This window comes from Eptesicus fuscus, chromosome 18, assembly GCF_027574615.1.
Source record: "Eptesicus fuscus isolate TK198812 chromosome 18, DD_ASM_mEF_20220401, whole genome shotgun sequence".
Taxonomy (NCBI): domain Eukaryota; kingdom Metazoa; phylum Chordata; class Mammalia; order Chiroptera; family Vespertilionidae; genus Eptesicus; species Eptesicus fuscus.
In genome coordinates this window covers 9,438,590-9,446,558 of record NC_072490.1, presented here as the reverse complement: position 1 = coordinate 9,446,558, position 7,969 = coordinate 9,438,590, and the positions used below count along the sequence as shown (strand labels likewise).

General features: G+C 42.9%; 1 protein-coding gene across 7 annotated transcripts in view; it reads left to right on the top strand.

The window, feature by feature from the left end:
* Positions 1–7,969, top strand: part of ZDHHC3 (zinc finger DHHC-type palmitoyltransferase 3) — a 46,770-nt gene continuing 38,801 nt past the window's right edge. For 3 of the 7 annotated variants that reach the window (XM_054729964.1, XM_054729965.1, XM_028131664.2), the window contains exon 1: positions 2–242. The gene's annotated coding sequence lies outside the window, so the exon portion shown is untranslated. Of the gene's footprint in view, positions 243–7,969 lie in introns of all 7 variants that reach the window. The other 4 variants (XM_054729963.1, XM_054729962.1, XM_054707995.1 and 1 more) reach the window with 3 other exon arrangements.

The window sequence follows — 7,969 nt, the reverse complement described above, 5'->3', positions numbered from 1 at the left end:
CATCAACCTGCGCGGCGGCCGCCCCTGTAGGCGCCACCGCCGGAGCCGGGAGCTCCATGGGCTTCTCCTGTGCGCCGCCGGGTGTCTGGCCGAGTCCAGGGAGCCGCGGCGCCTCGTGCCCGGGAGCCATCGCTGCGGCCCGAGGCCGGGTCCCAGGTCGGGGACTGCAGGGGGAGGCGACGGCGGCTGCGGCGGGAGCCTCACTAGGGGCCTGGGACTGGGGAACTGCCTCCGACTTCACGGTCAGTTGGGAGGCGGAACTGGGGTTGGGTGGAAACGCCGGGGTGAGGCGAGAGGCGCGGGCCGGGACGGAGCCGGTGGGCTCCGTGGGAGAGGCGCGCGGCGCAGTGTGCTCAGAGCTGGAGTTGAAGTAGCAGATCGTGTGCGTGTGAAGTAGCCGGTCATGTGCTAGAGAGAGAGAGAGAGACCCCGCGTGAGGGAGGGGACTTCGTGATCGGCCCGGGGGTGGGGGGGCTGTCTCCTCGCTCTCCCCTACCACCCTGTTCCTGCATTTCCCTGGTCCCTGGGATGGTTGAAAAGAGGAGGCGATGGAGCCCGCTTTAGGTTGTTCTTGGTGGGTAGGGTCCGGACCCGGTGTGAGTCCCGAGGCGTCCCCACTCCACCCCGGGGATTCTCCTCTCCCATCCTCCGCTCTCGCTCTCTCGGGCTTACCTAACGCTGACCCAGGACTTTGCAGGATCCCCTTGTCCCGGGTGGAGGAGAGTCTTGGTAACCCGCGCTGACGAGCGGCGCAGTGCCCAGGCGTCCCCAGCGCTTCCCAGCGGTGGCTGGCTGGGAACCCTGGCTGAATGGGGTGATTCTGGGAGCTGTGGACAGCTGCTTAGAGGTGTGTGTGGGGGGGGGGGGGGGGGGGGGAACAGTCCAGGCGATGGCCGTATAGGACTATGGGCCTTGGATATCCAGAAAGGATACCTGCAAGGTGAATATGGGGTCACTGAAGGAGCCCATTAAGGCGGGGCAAACAGGGTATGGTACAGATTTTAAAGGAGCCATGTGGATAAACGCAGGAAAGTTAACCAAAAGAAGCAAAGAGGGTATCTGGTAACTTTTCCAAATGCACCCCCTCTTTTTAAAAATCTTCACCAGAGGACATGCCTAGAGAGAAGAAGGGGGTTAGGGAGGGGAAGAGGAAGAGACAAACATCTATGTGTGAGAGAAACATCCATCCCATGCCCTGCGCATGCTCCCTGAGCAGGGATCCCAGGCACTTGCCCTGACCAGTAATAGATGCAGGTGCATAGACGACGCCCAACCAACCCAACTGGGTCCAAATGTCCCATTTTTTGAAGAATCTTCTTGTTTTCAAAACAAGATGGCTTGATCGTCCCAAAAAACTGTTTGGTATTTTGCAGGCATTATCTTCACACAGATCATAACTATTGGGAGCTTACTATGGATGGGCTTTGGGCTAGCTTTGTAACCCTAAGACAAATGAAACACAACTTCTGCCCAGACACATTCCCCGGGCAGGAGGGAAGGCGCTAGGGCCAATGTAACCACAGCACTTGGTGGTTAGGAGCTATGATGGTGGCGCTAATGAGCACAGTGGGATAGGGAGGTGGGTCAGAGGAAGGTACAGAAAGAAAATACCCTCCCACATTGTTAAGCACTAAACTGCTGAGTCCCCAAAATACGTTGATGATCACTTCTTAGTAGACTAGACATTGGTTGTTTCTTATGTCTCTACATAGTTCTCTACAGGTGCATCGACAGGGAAGATAGCTTGCAGGGAAGGACTTTGCCCTCCAGGGAAATTGAAAAGGTGACGCTGGAAGGGTTTCCTTACTAATGAAAGCAGAGGCACCCCACCTGTTGTGGCACATAGATGCCTTTGTGTGTGGTTGGACGCCTGGATTCCATGCGAGGAACTCTGGGATGAAATGACAAGGGACTGCTGGTATTAAAAGGGGTGTTTTGTGCTCGAGATGGCTCAGAAAGGAGAGACCCTGGATGCGGACTCTTAGTAGCTAGGATATCTAAGAGCACTGGAGATTTAAAAAGTGGAAGCAAATGGACAGATCAGAAAAGATACAGAAAGGAAAGTCTGAGTTTGGATACCATGGAATCATCTCTATATAAAAATCTTTAAAAATATAGAACGTCTCTGAACTGTTTCCCTGACAACTGACTAAAAGTTCCTTGATGGAGAAGGGTTGGCAGTATTTGCTAAATAATATTATGAATGATGTCAGACATGTTAGGCTAAGTAGGTGAGAGGTAGAAACAGTAGAATGTTCATTCTGAATTCTCTACTAAAACAATGACACCTTCCCTCATTGTTCTACTTCAATGCCACCAGGACATTTTCATCCCATTTGTTGTGATAAAGCCTTAGACATTTTAAAAAATACATTTTTTTTATTGATTTCAGAGAGGAAGGGAGAGGGAGATAGAAATATCAATGATGAGAGAGAATTATTGATCAGCTGCTTCCTGCACGCCCCCTACTGGGGTTCGAGCCCATAACCCAGGCATATGCCCTTGATTGGAATCAAACCTGGGAACCTTCAGTCTGCAGGCCGATGCTCTGTCCACTGAGCCAAACCAGCTAGGGCAAGCATTAGACATTTTAAAAACCCATAAATTCAGAGTTCTTTTTTGGTTTATTGAAACAATTTAAAGAATTTATGTTAGCCAGAAAATCAAGAAGCCAGGGATAGCACATTCTATTAAACCAGCTAATTTTTCCATCACTGTCAGATTCTTTGGGGAGCACACTGTTTTGTAGGTCTCTATTCTAAATCTCTGTGCTCTCTTAATTCTGTTTAACACAAACTTACCTAGTGATTATTATGTGCCAAGAACTGTTTTAAAACACTTTATAAAGATTATCTGATTCAGTTCTCATAAGAGTTCTATGAGACAGCTACTGCTATCTCTGTTTTACAGATTGGGAAACTGAGGTGCAGAGAGGTTAATTGTCTAGACCAGCAGTCGCCAACCTTTCGGACCTCGCGGACCACCAATGGTCCCGCGGACCACCGGTTGGCGACCACTGGTCTAGATCAAGGTAGTAAGTGGCAGAGCCAGGATTTGAGACCAGGTAATCTGGCTCCCATACTTGTACACCTAACCATCCCTTTGCGCAGTCTGCCCCCAGGCCCCATTACATTCACTGGAGTATTTGCTGAAGGAGGCCTATGTTGGTAATGGAATTGGTAACTGCCCTGTAAGCTATAGTTTGTCTTAATGTTAAAAGCAAGGAGTCTGTTCAAACATAAATTCCTATCTCTTAAATCTTTTTTCTTTTTTTTCTAGGGGAACATAGAATGTGGTGCTAATGAGAAATTCCTATGTCTAACACCTTTTAGATAAGGTTACACACCTTTTTCCTTATCTAAAAGACTGAGTAGAGCTTAACCCAAAGGAGCTGAGGAGAGCCCTCAGCTGCAGAGCGGGCCAATGGATGTGGTACAGAGGATTGAGATAGGAATGGAGACCCAATTCCAACCATGTGCTTTACACCCAGAATAGACTTCTAGAAGCTCTTCAGACAAACAGGAAGTAGTTGTTTGCATGCTCATGAGTAGTGTGCTCAAGGACTGAAGAGGTAAACTGAAAACACATGCCTACCTAAAAGAAGTTCAGGACTTATAGCTGGAGAGTCCAGGCACTTGAACTAGTGCATGAACAAGACAATAAAGTAAAATGCTCAGTTGAGACTCGTGGTAATTAGACAAGAGGCCAGCCTATAATAAGGTGCTAATTGTGCTGGCCAGGTATCAAGGGCGAGAGGTAAAGAGCTGCTGCTAGCCACCAGCGGGCAACAAAAACCTAGCGGGGGGGATTCATTAAAGCAGTAAAAGCCGATCACAGGAGCTTCGGGGCAGAGTCCGTGGTGCTGAAGTTGCAGAAAGCTCCTACAAGCCCAGCAGAGGAACAAACATTTTATTCCCAGTCTTAAAAGAAATAGCCAAATTCTAGGTCTTTTTCCTTTGCATTTTCACAATTAGCCTAGCACCCCAGAAAAGCAAAGTGTGAGCTGTTTTCTCTGTAGATCTGTTTCCTTTAAGTGCTATGCATTTGTTATGCCTGTACTTTGTCTTAAAGAATATTCAATATAAATAACCTGTCATAATGTAGCCAGCAGGCCTGTGTCTGTCTTGCTGCTCTAGAAATAACTTATGATCACATTGATAGAAAAATTGATAGGAATACATGGATAAAACTTATTCTCATTTAGCGGAAGGGTCTTCACAAATGTGTTTCATTTTGAGAGGGTGCCAGCGTGCTTCCTTTGTCTTGCATTAGGGCATATGTGAGAAAAGGGGGTCACATGTCGTGATTAGCAAATCTGGAAATATCTAAACACATACACACCCTGATAGCCATAGAAAGTAACAGAATCTGAAGTAGAAATAGGGGAGTGATGTCAGGATATTGACCTGTTGGGAGGGAAAAAAAGAGTCTGCTTACATACTTCCTCTAGTTACTCCCTGTTTTTACGTTTTTAATCCTTTGCCTTCCTCTCTGGAAGCAGATTTCCAGAGACACAGGGCCAGGTCATATCTGGTTGTGAAGGTGCAGTGAGCTGTGAAGGTGAGAAGGCTCCATTTGCATGCCACACCTAATAGTCATTCATCCAGGAAAACCACATCTTTTCAGTCTTCTCCAAACCACATCTTTTCAGTCTTCTCTACATAACTTCCTGGTATGTAGAGACTTGGTGATGGAACTCTGGACTTTCTTGGTACCTGAGATATGAATGTCTCCTCTGCAGGGTCCATGGGGATGGAATGCCTTTGGATGGAATCAATTTTTCACCTTGGTAAAATGAGCCTAGTGGGACAAGTCCAGTCCCGTTGCGATAAGTTTTAACTTTGCTATGTACAAAGTATACATTTCTAAGCCAAGAAATAGTAGCAGGGAATCTAGAAGGGCAGGTTGGTTGGGAAGATAAGGATCTATGGTGGCAAGACAATTGGGCATCCACGCCAATGATCTGTACTTTGCCACTAACTAGTTTTGTGACATAGAGCAAGTCAGTTAACCTCCCTAAGCCTCATATTACCCTCAAATGCATATCTTTCCAGGTTGTAAAACTTAGAACAGATCCTAGATATGCAAGTATTTAAACATTGAAAAATGGTCATGTTTAACTTGGGATTTTAAGGCTTCTCTTTTACCCCTTTGTAAATGTGATGTATTTTTTTTTTATATATATTTTATTGATTTTTTACAGAGAGGAAGAGAGAGGGATAGAGAGCTAGAAACATCGATGAGAGAGAAACATCGATCAGCTGCCTCCTGCACACCCCCCACTGGGGATGTGCCCGCAACCAAGGCACATGCCCTTGACCGGAATCGAACCCGGGACCCTTGAGTCCGCAGGCTGACGCTCTATCCACTGAGCCAAACCGGTTTCGGCAATGTGATGTATTTTGATAGTGCTTTTCTACTCTGACAAAAAAAATAAATGAATGTACAAAAGGAAATGGTATGTTTGATTGAAAAAAAACTGAACATGTTCAGAAAAATTGCTAACACTTATAGATGGTTTTTAAAAAATATATTGAAGAATGGGGAAAGGAATTTAAGGGATGCTTTTGATAAAAATCCAAGAAATTAACAAAGGAAACATTGAATTTGTTCCAGAGAAGAGGGGAATCAGAATCTCAGCCCTGAAGAAGGAACCCAAGCAGTCAGCTCAATCTTCCCGCTTGTTTTATAGATGAGGAAGCTGAGGCCCAGGGAGGGTAACTGTCTTGCCCAAAATCATAAGGTAAATGACTGGCAGGACTGGGAGTAGAATTCTGGCCTCTTGACTCCACGCCACCTGCATTCTGTTTGGCATAGCCTCCCAGAAGAACTCACAGATTTTACTCTGGGTCCTTGGCCCATTTTTTAACTGGGTTATTTGCGTTCTTTATATATTTTGGATATTAACCCCTTATTAGATATGGTTTACAAATAGTTTTTCCCATTCCATAGGTTGTCTTTCTCTTTGTTGATGGCTTCTTTTGCTGTGCAGATTCTTCTTAGTTTGATTGTAGTCCTACTTATTTTTTGTCTCTTGTGATTTAGGTGTCATATCCAAAAATCATTACCAAGATTCATGTCAAGGAGCTTTATTCCTATGTTTTCTTTTAGCGGTTCTCGTGGTTTTAGGTCTTACATTAAGTCTTTAATCCATTTTGAGTTAATTCTTATGAGTGCTATAAGATATGGGTCCAGTTTCATTCTTTTACATGTGACTATCCAATTGGCCCAGCACCATTTATTGAAAAGACAGTCTTTTCTCCATGAGTATTCTTGGCTCCCTTGTCAAATGATAGTTGACCAAATATGCTTGGATTTATTTCTGGGCTTTTGATTTTGTTCCATTGATCTATTTGTCTGTTTTAATGCCAGTACCATACTGTATTGATGACCACAGCTTTATAGTATAGCTTGAAATCAGAAGTGTGATGCCTCCTACTTTATTCTTCTTTCTCAGGATTTATTTGGCTATTTGGGGTCTTTTGTGGTTTTATGTAAATATTAGGAGTGTCTTTTTTTTTTACTTCTGTAGAAAATGCCATTGGAATCTTGATAGGGATTGCATTGAATCTATTGAAGACTTTTGGTAGTATTGACATTTTAACAATATTAATTCTTCCAATCTATGAACATGAGATACCTTTGCATATTTCTGTCTTCTTCTAATTCTTTCATCAGTGTCTTATAGTTTTCAAAGTAGAGGTCTTTCAACTCCTTAGTTAAATTTACTCCTAACTATTTTATTGTTTTTTACACTATTGTAAGTGGGGTCAATTTCTTAATATCTTTTTCAGGAAATTTGTTATTGTATAAAAATGCTACTGATTTTTATATGTTAACTGTGTATACTTCAACTTTATTGATTTTGTTGAATAGATCTAACATTGTTGTTGTTGTTGCTTCTTTAGGATTTTTGATACAGAAAATTATGTCATTTGTGAAGAGACAATTTTACTTTTTCCTTTACAGTTCAGATACTTGTTTGTTTTTTTTTTACTTGATTGCTCTAACTAGGACTTCTAGTACTATGTTGAATAGGAGTAATGAGAGTGATCACCCTTGTCTTTGGTCCTGATCTTAGAGGAAAAGCCTTCAACCTTTTGCCATTGAGTATAATATTAGCTGTGGGCTTCTAATATATAGTTTTTATTATGTTGCTATCTGTTCCTTCTGTGCCTAATTTGTTAATTTTTTAAAAATCATGAATGGATGTTGAATTTTGTCAAATACTTTTTCTGCATCTATTGAGGTGGTCATGTGATTATTTTCTGGTTCACATTGATTGGTTTGTGTATGTTGAACCATCCTTGCATCCCAAGGATAAGTCCCACTTGGTCATGGAGTAAGATCCTTTTAATATGTTCTGAATTCGATTTGCTAGTATTTATAGAGAATTTTGCTCTATTATTTATCAGGGATATTGGCCTGTAGTTTTCTAGTAGTGTTCTTTTCTGGTTTTGGTATGAAGATAATGTAGGCTTTGTAAAATGAGTTTGGGAATGTTCCCTCCTCTTTAATGTTTTGGAAGAGTTTGAGAAGGATTGGTTTTAATTCTTTAAATGTTTGGTAAAATTCACCAGTGAAGCTGGCCCTGGGCTTTTTGGGAGAGGTTTTTTATTACTAACTCAGTCTTCTACTTGTAATTGGTCTATTCAGATTTTCTATTTCTTCTAGGTTGTCCAGTTTGCTGGCATATAGTTTGTTCATACCAGCCTCTTATGACCTTTTGAATTTCTGTTGTATTCATTGTAATGTCTCCTTTTTCCTTTATAATTTTGTTGCTCTGGGTCCTTTCTCCTTTTTCTTTGATAATCTAGCTAAGGGTTTGTCAATTTTGTCCTCTATTTATTTCTGCTCTAATCTTTATTCTTTCCTTTCTTCTAAATTTGGTCTCAGTTGTTGTTGTTGTTTTTCCTAGTTCCTTAAGGCATAGAATTAGGTTGTTTATTTGTGGTCTTTTCTTTTTTCT